Source organism: Python bivittatus, unplaced genomic scaffold (assembly GCF_059951505.1).
Source record: "Python bivittatus isolate LINGU-HERP-01145 unplaced genomic scaffold, Pbiv_v1 ctg000220_np1212, whole genome shotgun sequence".
In the NCBI taxonomy this organism is placed as follows: Eukaryota; Metazoa; Chordata; class Lepidosauria; order Squamata; family Pythonidae; genus Python; species Python bivittatus.
The window spans coordinates 22577138-22592040 of record NW_028277048.1 but is presented as its reverse complement, the minus strand read 5'-3'; the positions used below and the strand labels follow the sequence as shown (position 1 = coordinate 22592040).

The following is a 14903-nucleotide window of genomic DNA, read 5'->3' as shown; positions in this document are numbered from 1 at the left end:
CGTGGCTCTGAATCGAGATGAAGCTGGGCACCTGGTTGTTCCTCTCAGCTAGAGTTTAGACTGCGTCGTGTCTGGTCAGATCAATTTTGGAGGCCAACCGGTGGAGTCGTGCGCTGTTTACTTAGATGTTTAAGCTGTTCTGCAAACTACCTCCTTTTGGGCCAAGCTTGCGCATGGATTGTCTTGTGGATAGCCATCATTGGAATGGTGGAGGGAGAAAGACATTCTCTTTCCCGTTCGATTAAGTCACTGGGCCTTGTGCGCCCCACTTCCTTCCCAGGTTCCTTATCCTGATCCCCACTGGAACTATTGGTTGGGGGAGACACAGGGGCACTTTCCTTTCATGCCATTGTTCTGTTCACAATTGCTGGCTTTCCTTTTCCTTACAGACAGCATCTCACTTCCCCCGTTCTTTGGTTGATGTGGTGCCATTTCCTGCCATTACTGTAGGGTGGGGAGGGGGAAAACGGGATGCGGGGAGGTGGATGTTAGAATAACAGGGAAACAAGAGATCAAAACTTTGGGTTAATTCAAGTGAAGCTGGGGGGGGGGAGGCTGGGAGGCTGGTGTAGCAATACCTTCCAGTGTAGGTAGTAGGAGAAGATAGTAGTAGTTAGCGCTTAATTCCTAAAGCTGGTGGTGCTGTGATTCCAGCCAGCACTTCTTCATAATATCAGCAGCACAATACTTGCCTATCTACCTAATTATTAGTAGAGATATTATTATTATTATTATTATTATTATTATTATTTAAATTTGTCCCCACCCATCTCCCCCCAATGGGGGACTCTGGGTGGCTCACAACATACCAAAACAATAAATATACAATTAAAATTTATAACAGGACACGTTTACAAAAATAAAAGGAAAAAAAATATAGGACAACCTTTTATTATTAGGAGGTATGCCATATATAAGAGAGCCAGTTTGCTGTAGTGATTAAGGCACCAGACTAGAAGCTGGGAGTCTGTGAGTTCTGTTCCGAAAAGTCTTGCCAAGAAAACTGCAGGGACTTGTCCAGGCAGTTGCCAGGAGTCAACACTGACTCAAAGGTGCGCGCACATACACACACACACAAAATGTCCTGTATAACCTGGGCATGGTGCTGTGCTTGTCTTGAATTCGGGCACTCTTTAACTTGGGCTTGCTAGAGGGTCCTGTGGAGTCTGATTCCCTAGACGGGTGGGTTTGTTAGACTAAGTGTGCTTATAGCTCCAGGCGTGTTGTTTGGAGAATGCAGAGGCTGGCATTGCCACAGCTTTAGGGGAAACTGCAAATAGATAACCAAGTTAATTTGGTTCTGTGTGAGAAGTTTAGATGTTCTTTTGTCTATATGTGATGGAACTTGGGAATGGGGAAGATGGACCAGCATTGAGCTTGACTCTCTTGTTTGAGCAATCTTTTTTTATACCTTAATAAAAAAGAGATATAGAGCAGTTTGATGGAGTGATTAAGGCATCAGGCTAGAAACCAGAAGACCATGAGTTCTAGTCCCACCATAGGCACAAAGCCAGCTGGGTGACTTTGGGCCGATCACTCACTCTCAGCCCTAGAAAGCAGGCAATGGCAAACCACTTCTGAAAACTTGCCAAGAAAATTGCAGGGACTAGTCTAGGCAGTCGCCAGGAGTCAACACTGATTTGAAGACACACACACACACACACACACACACACACACACACACACACCTTCTGATCTGGTTATTCCAGGGGTTAGATGGCTTCATTAGGGTGTGAATCTAATAAAAGAATCTTCCTTTGTGTTGGGAATTAAAGATCTTGGATCCTTTCCCAGCCAAACAGTGAAAACTCTGGAACTCAAGGAAGCAGTTCAGGGAGAAAGCTTTAAGATATGTGCTGTCTAACAGGAGGGGAATCTAGGCTCGGTATTAAAACTCATGGCATAATCTGAGTGTCAAATAAGATGAAAGAAATAAGGAAGAACAAGACACTTGAAATGTACAGTGTGCAAGTGCAGCGGCCTGACTATGATGTTGTTGATATCCAGGCCAGTGTTTGAGCTGCATGGGTGGATTGGAGTGCATTACTGAACTGTTAATTGCATCTTTGCTCTAGTTGTACTAACTCTATTATGGTACTAATATGAAATAATGGTGGAGAAACCCTCCCGGCAGTGTGGTACAGTACTATAGAGTAGTTTTCTGCAGCCTGGGGCTTCTAGATGTGTTGGTCTCATCTAGGGCCACATGGGCCACACTAGCAGAGGATAATGAGGTTATAGTCCAGCATCATCTCGGCAATGCCAGTCTGGGGAAGGCTGTCACAATGTGAAAGAGAATACAAACTGGCTCCCTCCAGACAAGAGTAGGTTCCTGCTTCTGTTGATACTGTATGTCACAAGGGGCAAGTAGTTTAGATAACCCCTCGTGCTAGGGCAGAGTATTTGCTTTCTATGCCAGACATCTCAGCAAGTTCAACTCCTGGTATCTTCAGGTAGGGCTGAGAAAGAAAGTTGTCTGGAGAATGTTGCCACTCAATGAAGAACATGGGTAGGCGACATCAGACGTTAGACTTTGGCCCCCATCAGCCCCAGCTATCATGCTTATTGGCAAGGATAGTGGGGGTCGCCTATATCTTCCTCGCCTCCCTAGGCAATACTGCCCTGATTCAATGCAGGTTGGTTCCTAAAGCATTCTCTTATTCCCCACCAGCAGCACATCCACTCATTTTTAACTGAGAATCATCTCCTCTGCCTGACGTTCTGTTTTCATGGGCTTTTCCACTGGTTTCTCCACATTCAGCTTTTCTTCCTGAGGCTGTAGCTAAGGCATGTCATGTTTCTGTGCACCAGACTAGTGATGCTTTCATTAATTCATTCATTCATTCATTCATTCATTCATTCATTCATTCATTCATTCCACTTACATGGCTACCCACTCACCATGCAACTATGGGTGGCTAGCAACCAGCTAAAAACGTCAAGAATATAACATAAACAGCAAGAAAAATATATCAGAGGCAGCTCATGTATCCATAACTGATGCTCTCTGCAGGCAATCGCATAAGCCACTAAAACAGGCTCAACTAACCACCTGGCCCAGTGCTTAGGCAGAACTGGGTCTTCAGTGCCTTACAGCAGTGTTGTCCAAACTTGGCCACTTTAAGATGAGTGGACTTCAACTCCCAGAATTCTGGGAGTTGAAGTCCACTCATCTTAAAGTGGCCAAGTTTGGACAACACTGCCTTACAGGAAGGGATATCTGAGTTCAATTCCTGGTTGATCCAGAACGTCCAGGGTTCAATGGCTACTCTGATGTGGTTCAGATCAATGATTAATCTTGTCTCCTATCTAGAGGAAGGGGGGGGGGCAAGGCAGATGTATGTTAACTTGAGCTCTTTGGAGAAAAGGCAGGATAAAACTGGTGATTAAATAAACAGCTAAGTTGATCATCAAATGTGGTGCAGATTGCTTATCCTTTAACGTTAGTGATGAATTGGAGGAGGGTTAAGAACCAGTGCCGGGAAAATTTGTTTGGCCTCTGCAATGCACTTGCTAGGTAGCCTTTGTCAAGCCCCTGTTCTCAGCCGCCTCCCAAATTCCTCTCTAATATAGAGATAACACGGATCTGCTGGGATACTACACATAAGAGTTTTTATAGTGAAAACACTATAAAAAGCTGGGCATCAAGTTTCTTATCCCCTGCTTTTACCAAGAGTAGTAGGTGGATAATCACGTGAGAATAAAATGGTTAAGGGCCTTGCATGTGGGACACACACTCATTCCTTGTCTGCAATTTTCCCCTTTCTGCTTTGTGTGGAGAAAGCTATAAATAAACAGATGTATCCCTGCTTGAGGCTCTGCTGCTATTTTTGCCGCTGTAGTAGTTATTGTGTCTGGGTCTTCAGAGGACAGCAACATAGGCTTTTGTTTTATTTCATGTCCAGACACAGCTTTGCCATTTGAACTTGGTACCAATTGCCCCATTCCAAGTGCACTGAGAGGAGATGGGACCCCTCTTAACTTTCTGCACGGGGGACCCGGGCTTAGAAATAAAGAAAGCTCTTCTGTTTTATTTGGTTTGGTTTTTAACTTCCTGCTGCTGAATTTTCCCAAATTGTAATGTGGGCAATCTGGTTGAGATTCTTAAATCTCCCTCTCTCTGTGTGTTTCTGAATTTGTGAATGATTCCTTTGTATGTTTGGCCAAATTCAGCTTGGGACATGAGCTCTTTAGACAGCCAGCTTGAGCTTCCAGTTGATCCTCCCCCCTCCCTTCAACTGCTTAAATATTCTTCTAAATAAGCCCTTTGTTACAGTTCTGAAGAAGTTGCTTTTGGCTCCCAAATGACATGTAGTGCCACATCTCACTTCTTGGAACGTAGCAAAGTGCAAGACGAAAGATACGGTGCTAGGAAAACCTGCAAAATTCATCACCTCGGGGCATTGTGATGGGCAGCGGTGGCCAGGTAGCAGAAAATGTAGCTTCTTGGAGAGGGCTGAGCAAAATGCAAGCATCTGACTAACCATTGTTAGGGGTAAACAGAGGAAAACCTCTGTCTGCAGGAAAGAGAAAAGCTGCTGAGTGAGATGGGCTGGTGGTGTGAGTCAGCACGGCGTCTCTTACCTTGATGGAATGATTCTGAGTAATGGATTTTTCACAGCAAAACTACAGCACAAGCAAGCCTCGAGCAAAAGGCTTACAAATACATGATGGATGGAAGTGGAATTGAGAATTTACGAAAAACATATTTATGATTCACACCAGAACATGCCAAGATGTGAAATGACATGAGAGGATTCTTTGTGTCCTCAGGGACTTTGCTGAGTGCTACCCAATGCTGGTACATCCACCCTCCGAGCGAAATGGCTGAACTTCTCAGTGTTAGAGAAACAGACTCACAGCTCATTAACCTTACTTGTATCATGCGCTTGGCAACAGCGTATGAATTTGTAAACTGAGGTCATAATGGCAATGTGGCCTTCTATATAAAAGCTAAGAGTCACACATTACCCCCAGTTTTACTCGTCTTGAAAGTTTCTTGAAAGGTTTCTAAGCCTTGCAATGGAGAAACAGTTGATGATATGGAGAGTGGCTGAACCAAGATTTGGTTTAGGATCCAATTTATTTGTTCATTTATTTGGCTTTTAGGCTGCTCCATTTCCAAGGATTTCAAGTGGCTTGCAAATAACAGCATATGTGAACCAAGCCACTCACTAAGCTATGGTTAAGCAAATGATGGCTTTATACAACATATGAACCCAATCCTGGTCTCTAAATCCTCAAAAATGGTTTACTAGACATTTTGTTCAAAGAATCCCTCCCATACTCCAAAGACAGTGTAAGACCATGGAGGGTAGCCCAATTCCCAGGGCTGCATCCTCCTCCTGTGCACTTGCTGTCAGTGAAAAGGGCAGGGGCCATCTGGTTTTCCAGTCTGTATGCATAAGGCTGGATTCTGTGTGCAGCCACTATATAATTCAGTGTCAGGACTTGGAAAGAAGGACATTTAACTCTGTGTGGCCCCTCATATGGGGTAGGGTTAGCCTCTACAGCCCTCTTTATGTTTTGTTTGAATGTCTGTGGGGAGGATATGTACGTGTGTCTGGAGCTCAGGCTCATACGGTAGGGCATCTGCTTCTAAGCAGTCTTGTGGAGGAGAGCAAATTCTTGATAACTTATGCTTAAATGAGAGTATTGATTGAAAAGGGTGCTGCTGCAAGGGCCCTTTGTTTGGGCTTCAGTTTGGCCACAGCATTTCCAGCCATGTAGTGTTCATTCTCCATTCCTTCTTTCACTCTCTTCTCCCCTGGGCCTTCTTCTGCACTGATTCTGGTTGAAATTATCTGGATTAGTCATTTAAAGATGTGTATATTATGCTTAACTTGCATAACATGCTTGGTTTTTTTCACTTGCCAAACTTGTGGCATCCAGACCCATGGGCTGTATCCCACGGAGGGCATTAATGCATGGTCCTTTGGATTTAATTGCCAATTTGGGCGATGACAGAGAATCAGGCTGGTCAGGGCTCTTTTTTCAGTATACCGTTGGCCTTATTCTACCATTTGCTTTCTTCCTCTTCACTTTACCTGCCCGTATCCTCTCTACGAGATAACAGATGTTCTTCTTTGGGATTTGAGAAGTGTGGAGCGATAGTCTGAATCACTCTTGAAGCAGTAAACTCACCTGGATCTAATTATCCCATTGCTCCTTCCCACTGGTCACCCTGCCTGGTATTTCTTTAAATCCTCTGAGTCCCAGGTCCAGAAGCACCTTGCGAGTCAAGACCATGTAGAAAGTTTTAAAAACCTGTAAGCAAAAGGGAGGGCAGCTTCCTACAACTGAAATTCAGGAGTTGGGAAGCAACTGTTCCTACATTTGTTGGGAGAGGTGGCTACGCGTTGTGTTTTTTACCATGCCTGAGAATAAGGCTGGCTGAGATGTTTCACGGCAATGTCATCTTGCTTCTTGTTATGTTACGGAGCCCAGAGAAAGAACCTCTTCAAATACTTTGCACTTTATCTCCCACAGTCTCTTAATATCACTCCTGCTCACTGGGACTGATAGGTGGTGAAGCATAGAGCATCTGGAGAGCTCCAACTCACCAACTACCCTTATAGGAGCAGGGCAACACTGATAATAGATTTTTCTACTTTCGTGGGAGATCTCTAGGGAATACCAGGGCTATAAGCTATTCTGGGAAGTTGATGAAACGTATTTGAAGATGGCAGTGGCAAACTACTTCAATATCGTTTCCAGGAAAACTAATAAAGGGAGTCTTTACCTTTTCTGTTGTGGCTGCCGTGTTCTCTCCCTTCCCTCTCTGTCCTACAGTGTCTTGGTTTCAATTAGGAGGCATAAAGGGAACTAGCAAATGTCGATGGCAAATGGCTTGTCCAAGATAGCATGAGCAATCTTAAGTAGAAAAGGAAGGTTGATCTTTTTGTTGATGGGTATGGTGATTCACCCCAGGATTGGGAAGGACATTGGGGTTCATGTACAGTGGGGCAAAAAAGTATTTAGTCAGCCACCAATTGTGCAAGTTCTCCCACTTAAAAAGATGAGAGAGGCCTGTAATTTTCATCATAGGTATACCTCAACTATGAGAGACAAAATGGGGGGAAAAATCCAGAAAATCACATTGTCTGATTTTTAAAGAATTTATTTGCAAATCATGGTGGAAAATAAGTATTTGGTCAATATCAAAAGTTCATCTCAATACTTTGTTATATATCCTTTGTTGGCAATGACAGAGGTCAAACATTTTCTCTAAGTCTTCACAAGGTTTTCACACAGTCTTGCTGGTATTTTGGCCCATTCCTCCATGCAGATCTCCTCTAGAGCAGTGATGTTTTGGGGCTGTCGCTGGGCAACACGGACTTTCAACTCCCTCCAAAGGTTTTCCATGGGGTTGAGATCTGGAGACTGGCTAGGCCACTCCAGGACCTTGAAATGCTTTTTACGAAGCCATTCCGTTGCCCAGGTGGTGTGTTTGGGGTCACTGTCATGCTGAAAGACCCAGCCACGTTTCATCTTCAATGCCCTTGCTGATGGAAGGAGGTGTTCACTCAAAATCTCACGATACATGGCCCCATTCATTCTTTCCTTTACATGGATCAGTCGTCCTGGTCCCTTTGCAGAAAAACAACCCCAAAGCATGATGTTTCCACCCCCATGCTTCACAGTAGGTATGGTGTTCTTTGGATGCAACTCAGCATTCTCTTTCCTCCAAACACAAGGAGTTGAGTTTAGACCAAAATGTTCTACTTTGGTTTCATCTGACCATATGACATTCTCCCAGTCCTCTTCTGGATCATCCAAATGCTCTCTAGCAAACTTCAGATGGGCCCAGACATGTACTGGCTTAAGCAGGGGGACACGTCTGGCACTGCAGGATTTGAGTCCCTGGTGGCATAGTGTGTTACTGATGGTAGCCTTTGTTACTTTGGTCCCAGCTCTCTGCAGGTCATTCACTAGGTCCCCCCATGTGGTTCTGGGATTTTTGCTCACCATTCTTGTGATCATTTTGACCCCATGGGGTGAAATCTTGCGTGGAGCCCCAGATCGAGGGAGATTATCAGTGGTCTTATATGTCTTCCATTTTCTAATTATTGCTCCCACAGTTGATTTCTTCACACCAAGCTGCTTGCCTATTGCAGATTCAGTCTTCCCAGCCTGGTGCAGGTCTACAATTTTGTTTCTGGTGTCCTTCAACAGCTCTTTGGTCTTGGCCATAGTGGAGTTTGGAGTGTGACTGTTTGAGGTTGTGGACAGGTGTCTTTTATACTGATAACAAGGTCAAACAGGTGCCATTATTACAGGTAACGAGTGGAGGACAGAGAAGCCTCTTAAATAGTTACAGGTCTGTGAGAGCCAGACATCTTGCTTGTTTGTAGGTGACCAAATACTTATTTTCCACCATGATTTGCAAATAAATTCTTTAAAAATCAGACAATATGATTTTCTGGATTTTTTTTCTCATTTTGTCTCTCATAGTTGAGGTATACCTATGATGGAAATTACAGGCCTCTCTCATCTTTTTAAGTGGGAGAACTTGCACAATTGGTGGCTGACTAAATACTTTTTTGCCCCACTATATTTCAGGAAGTCTTGTTTAACCCATTTCTCGAGTAGCTATGGCCTGTTGCTACTAAGAGGATAGAGTTCATTTTCTGCTCCTGTGCCCGTGTCCAAAGGGGCTGAAAATGAAATGGGGTGTGTGTATCCCATCTCCCTGCCCTACATGGCAATGACGGTCTGGAAGCAATGGGGGGGATGGATGTTCTATGTTAATCTCCAGGATTGCCTCTTGAGAGTGTGTTTGACTGATGCTCAGAGTGGGCCTCCTAAGCACTTGGCTTGAAGAACAAAACAAAACCAGCCCCAGCCCCCACCTCAAACAAAATTCCAGCCTAGTTTTGAATCAGCATGTCTAGCTCAGCATGACATGGAAAGAATGAATGTGCTTGGAACAGCAGAAAATTAGTGTAAATCTTCCAAGAGATCTTCATGGCTTGCTAACCGATCTAAGGGGCAATAATATTATTTGTATCCTAACAGCAACACATACTGGCACACCTTGGCCAGCCTTGAATCTGTATGCCCCTAAATTTTCCTTCCAGTGTTCTCTAACGTATGGGGATGTTCCAAGAACTGTCAATTTGAAACTATGAATTCTCCTAGTCCAGCAGTTCTTCTTTGCTCCTCTTGCAATTTCTTAGTGAGGAAACCTTTAAAAGCTGACCTTTTAAAGTTTGTCCCTTGCTATTCAGTTCCTGCTGTATGAAATCACAAGGAACCCCATCCCTCCACATCTTAGGATGAACTTTTTAAGAACATTCCCCTCAGGCTCTTTGCCATTTGTACTGGCTCTGTGGCCAGCAAATTGATGTGAAATGTGTTCCCTGAAAGTAGAGCTTGAAATTCTGCCAAGATTTTAGAGAAGAGGAAAAGACCACAGTGTCCTTCAGCCCAGAAGATGCAGCAGCTTGTGAATTTGCTCTTTTAAAAATTAAAGAAATAGAAAAGGTTCTAGTGTGCCTCAGAGAAAAAGAACAGTGTGCAAGAGTAGTTGGTGCAGGAAGAAACTTTGTCGGAAAAGGTAAGTGTGTGGAAGCTCAGGGTTTTCCCCAAGCCTGACAGTGTCACTGCTCCTCGTGAATTCAGACTCAACGGATGGTACTTTAGCAGGCAGTGTTGTTTTCCTATAAGATGTAAACATTAACAACAGGTAAATGAAACATTATTATTAGACTGTCTGTATTCTACTCCGTCAACAAGACAGGGAACCTTGTTTCTTCCATCTCTGGATCTAGATGTCCTCTAATAGCCCTACTTGTAACAAATGGCCATGTTATTGGTGAAAGCAGCCTTAAAGCTAAAGGAGGAGGTCTAGTAAAGTTTAAAGGTATTCATCCTATTCAAATTAATAAGTCTTAAAGAATGCTTAACTTTTCTAACATCCATCCTAATCTAAGTGAAAAGAATCCTGATGAGATCTTTAAGAACTGTGATGCAGCAGCATTAGACTCTTTGCTCAGTGTCTTCTGTTCTCTGTTTTGGAGAATGCTAGGTACAATAGAATAGCATGCAATGATGTTTCTCTAACAGGATATTCAATCAATGTTTTGGAAAAAATGACAGTCCTAAGCTAGTACATCTGTGCATCTGTTAAGCATACCCCAAAGATGCCTTTTTAAGACAGAAAGAGCCCCTGAATTTGCCTGAGCTCTCTGTGCAGTGTCCCAAACAGGCTAGGTGTTAATGTTTAGAGAAAAAAATATCTAGAAACTTAACATGTGCAGACATGATCTATTCCCAAGCTCTGTGTTTTCCTCAGTTAAAAATACTGTGGTGTTTGTAACATCCTGGGGTAGCTTAAGCCATTGTTAATATTGTTAACAGTTAGAGGATTTCAAGCATCCTTACTGTAAACATAACCATGTGTTAGCTTACATATCTCTGTCTCAGCTGCAGAGGGCCCTAGATGAAGTGGATTATCTGGATCCTTTTCAGTCTGAGTTCAAGTCAGGATATTGTATGGAGACAGCATTGGTTGCACTTGTGGATGACCTCTGGAGAGATCAGGATGGAGGTGGTGTGACCATCTTCATCCTCCTGGACCTCTCGGTGGCTTTCAGTACCATCAACCGTGGTCTCCTTCCGGACTGGTTTTGAGGATTGGGAGTGGGAGGCATAGTTTTGTGGTGGTTTTTCTCCTTTCTCCATAGCTGATTCCAGTCAGTGTTTGTGGGGGTTTAGCCCTAGATCCCTGCAATATGGAGTGCCTCGGGTCTTGGGTCTCTCATTGTTCCTCTTTAATATCTACATGAAATCACTGTGTGAGATCAATCAGTGGCAGAGGGTACAATACCATCAGTATGCTGATGATTCCTAGTTATACAGTACATCTCCACCCATAGCTGGGCAGATGATGCTGACCCAGTGCCTGGAGGCAATGAGGGTTTGGTTGCAACTGGTTCAGAATGCTGCAGCTCAGACAATGCTGGGCGCCCCTCGGTTTACTCATGATACACGACTGCTGTGTGCGCCACGCTGGCTCCCAGTTTCTTTCTGGGTGCAATTTAAGGTGCTGGTTATCACCTTTAAAGCTCTACATGGCGGAGGGCCACGTGATTTCTGGGACTACCTCCCTGAGGGTATCTGCCTGCTCCACTAGGCCAGACAGGGTGGGCAGGCTCCACGTCTGATCCCTTGAGTGTTGCCCTGTAGTGGGACCTAGGAAGCGTGTTTTTTCTGGAGCCGCCCTGCCCTGTGGAGCGCCCTTCCCTCTGGAATCTGGCAGGCCCGCACCCTTTCAGCCTTCCGAAAAGCGGCAAAGGGCTGTTTTTTTCCCCCAGGCACTGGGATAGGGTGAGGTCAGAGCATTGTATAAATCGGTGGATTGGAGATGATGGGTCAGGCTCCCGGTGTTCTTGCTTTTTTCTTATTTTTGGTTTTTATTATTGTTGAGAGCCGCCAGAGTTATGTTTTACAAGATGGATGGCCATATAAACCTTTTAAATAAATAAATATCATCCCAAAGCAAATTAGTTAAGACTTAGCTGTTTTAATAAATGGTATTTATCATTTTTAATTTTTTCCTAGAAGCTAATTATATTTGCTTAAAAGTTCACATGCTATTTTCAGCAAAAGATTAGCCTAATAAATTATTATTATTATTATTATTATTATTATTATTATTATTATTTCCTTTATTAATTTCTCCAGATCAACCATATTCTGCTTCAATTTTTTTTTACATCAAACGGCTTTTTCACCAACATAAAAATAATAATTAATTTGGGGGCTGAAGATGATAGCTTGATTTAGAATACTTGTACAAAACCTCAAAGAAGCTAAGAATTCCTATCAGTGCAGGAAAATGTCTGAATTACAGTTTAGTTGTAATTCAGTTGACTCTCAGTTCAATTGCTCTAAGTAGAAAGTGTGATCAGAATTTCTGCATTTCTCCTGATTGCTTAAGGTGGCTTACTCGGCAGCCTGTACAGGTTTTATGCCAGAGCAACCACCTTGGCAGGTATATTTGGCAACAAGAGAACAAGGACCCAGTTACCCAGCTGAGTGGGGACTTGAATTTGGGCCTCCCTGGTTTCCAACTCAACACCTTATCTGTTATACTTCTCTCTCTGTCAATATATGTAGATATTTAAAATTACTGATGAAATATAAAACATAATTTAATTGGGCTAAAGCAGTCTTTTATTTTAAAAAGCAAGATGATGTTTTTGTGTCTTCTGTGGTTATTTTTTAAAAGAGCAGTTTTTATGAGAGAAACTTTTCAAGAGAAATTTTGCCTCCTTCTGGTCTAAGGTAAAAATTGCTTTGGAAAACAGTTAATTATTCAATCTCTGTCACACGTTCCTATACAAAAAGCAGTGTCTTTATGTAGCCTGATGTGGTTGGTATACACTTAAGAGAGTTTCAGGAAGAAACTACAGTTTAAATTGAGTTCATTAATTGTAATTAACAGCTGCCGCCTTATATTCTTTAATAAATGGGCACAGAAATGCATTGCCTGAATTACACTAAGCTATAATGTGGTTTGCTTGGATCTGGTTCTGCATAATGTATGAACTCAACCATGGTTTCTGGTTTAATGCTCCCTGCAAAGCAGGCCACTCTGGGTGTGTTCACATGATGGCTAACTACAGTTCAGCCATCATAACTCCTTCCCAAATGGTGAGGTTTTAAAGTGCCTGCCTATGCTATAGGGCACAGTGACAGCTTCTAGACAGAGTAACTCAGAGAAACCATGATTTGTACTTTATGCCTTTAACAAACCATGGTTCCACATAACATGATAGCTTTAATGTGGTTTAACAAGATCTGTCAACCAATTGCAAGATGTGTGAACTGTTTCACTTTTTTGTTACATACCTGTAAGAAGTTTATGCTTTAGTAATTTCAAGGGTAGCAATTCCGTCTGTATTTTTCTTAGTACCTAATAATATTGCCTTGTAGACCCCAGATTAATCTTGTATATGTTCCATTATCCTGCTCTGTTTTACTTACTCAGCTCTATCCGGATTAATAAACAAAATAAGAATTAGGCATAACCTAATTATAACTTATAAAATCCTAGTATCCACAACTTTGCCAAGGGGGACAGAGTTAATAGCAAAAAGTGAATTGTTACTGCGGTGAAAGTACAGTCATATTATACATGGATCTGGGAAGTTAAGTAGGGTTTGGCTTGGTTAGTACTTGGATGGAAACCAACAGGAATCCAGGGATGTAGGCTAGACTGAGAAGTTAAAAAAAAAAAAAAAAGTCCCAGAAGAGGCCAGTAGCAAACCGTTTCCAAATGGTTGCCAAGAAAAATGCTGCTGCTCCTGACAGGAAGGCTTCTTTCACACCTTCCCATCACGATCAGCAAATAGTTCTAGGAGAAGGGAGTCGCAGCTGGAGAAGTGTAGGAGGATCAGCCCAAAGCTCGCTCTCACTCATGCATGACTTTCCTTAGAATTGCCTCTTTCTCTAAATTCCTGTTTGGCTCTGTTAGCAAAACGGTAGTGGCCGTGGAGGGAGGGATTCAAACCCTTCCCAATTGCAGGGTGTAAGTATTCATGCTGCATCAGCTCAGTTCAAAGCATGTTAACATTCAAATGGAAGTGTGCGTGGGATTGCAGTCTCCAAATGGAACGGTTGAGTACAGTACTTACTAAATTTTTTTGCTGAAAGGGAAACAAGGGAAGGCCCCTTCCCTCAAAGGTTGCCATGTAGGGGGGCCTAGGCAGTGTGCCTTCTCACCTTTTGGAGCACCCTCCTCACCCACCCCCCGAGGGCCGGCAGGCCCCTACCCTCTTAGCCTTCCGAAAAGCTATGAAGACCTGGTTTTTCTCACAAGCACTGGGGTAGGGCAAGGCTGAGCCCAGAAAGCGTTTTTTGGGGGATGTGTGGTAGTTGGGGATGCCAAGAGTTTTCTGTGATGGTTTTTATGCTTTTATTGTTCGTAATGCTTTTACTGGTGTTTGCAAGCCGCCCAAGGTTATGATGCATAAGATGGGCAGTGGTGTAAATAAAAGCAGAAAATTGAGCAGGATCATCTCTACTGCCACAGTAGAGACTTTTAAAAGCCACAGCTGGAGAGCAAGAACAGAACATTTCAGATGCAGGGAAACTATTGAGAAAGGAAACCATTCCTCTCATTTGAGGGCCTGATTCTGGAGCGTCACTGCCACTAAAGAGCAGGCTGCGCAAGGGTAACACGGATTCATTTTTCAGTTTTGAGGCCATTGCCAAACAAGCTACAGGGCTAGGAATGGAAAACATGTCCTTGGGGACCTCAGCCACATGTCCCCTGCCCTAAGATATCAGCGTGTTTGCTGATGGTCTATTTTGGGGGAAACACATAGTGAGGGTCCCCAGGAATTCACCTACAAACATTTTACTGGAATGGGTGGAATGTTGCCCTTCACCATCTGAGTAACTCATAGGAATTTGTCCTCCGCTTTCTAAAGGTAGAAACTTGAACAGAAATAGGTGCCCACACCCGGTGTATATGTGGGTGGGAAAACCTGGATTAACTGTAGCTCTGTTTTACAATCTGATTTGTGTTTGAGTGGAACCCAGCATTTTTTCACAGATGTATTTATTATGAGCATAATCATCCTTAATTCTGAAGGTGGCAGCGTTTTTTTATCGCTCCCCCTCATGAGGGTGCTTTGCCGCCCCCTTGGTAATGCTGCTTGGGTAGGTTCCCCCTCCCCCTCTTCCCATGGCAGTGGAAATCCCCCTCCAGCCAGATGGGCTGAGAAAAGGATGGGTGGCGGGCGGCGGGTCTGGGCTGAGACGGGCCGCGCCGAGGTGGGGGGACGGATAAGGCGGAGCTCCAAGCCGTGAGTTTCCTTCTGCCTCCGCCTCCACCACCCAACAATAGCAGGCCCCGAGTCGGGCCGTATCGCGGGAGGATGCGCCAAAGG

General features: G+C 43.7%; 1 protein-coding gene across 2 annotated transcripts in view; it reads left to right on the top strand.

Annotated features, from left to right (window-relative positions):
• NCKAP5L (NCK associated protein 5 like) overlaps window positions 1-14903 on the top strand; it is a 42913-nt gene that overhangs the window by 6836 nt on the left and 21174 nt on the right. The window contains exon 1 of one of the 2 annotated variants that reach the window (XM_088138121.1): window positions 14815-14902. The exons of the other annotated variant lie outside the window; for it this stretch is intronic. The gene's annotated coding sequence lies outside the window, so the exon portion shown is untranslated. Of the gene's footprint in view, window positions 1-14814; window position 14903 lie in introns of those variants that run through there. 2 annotated transcript variants of the gene reach the window in all.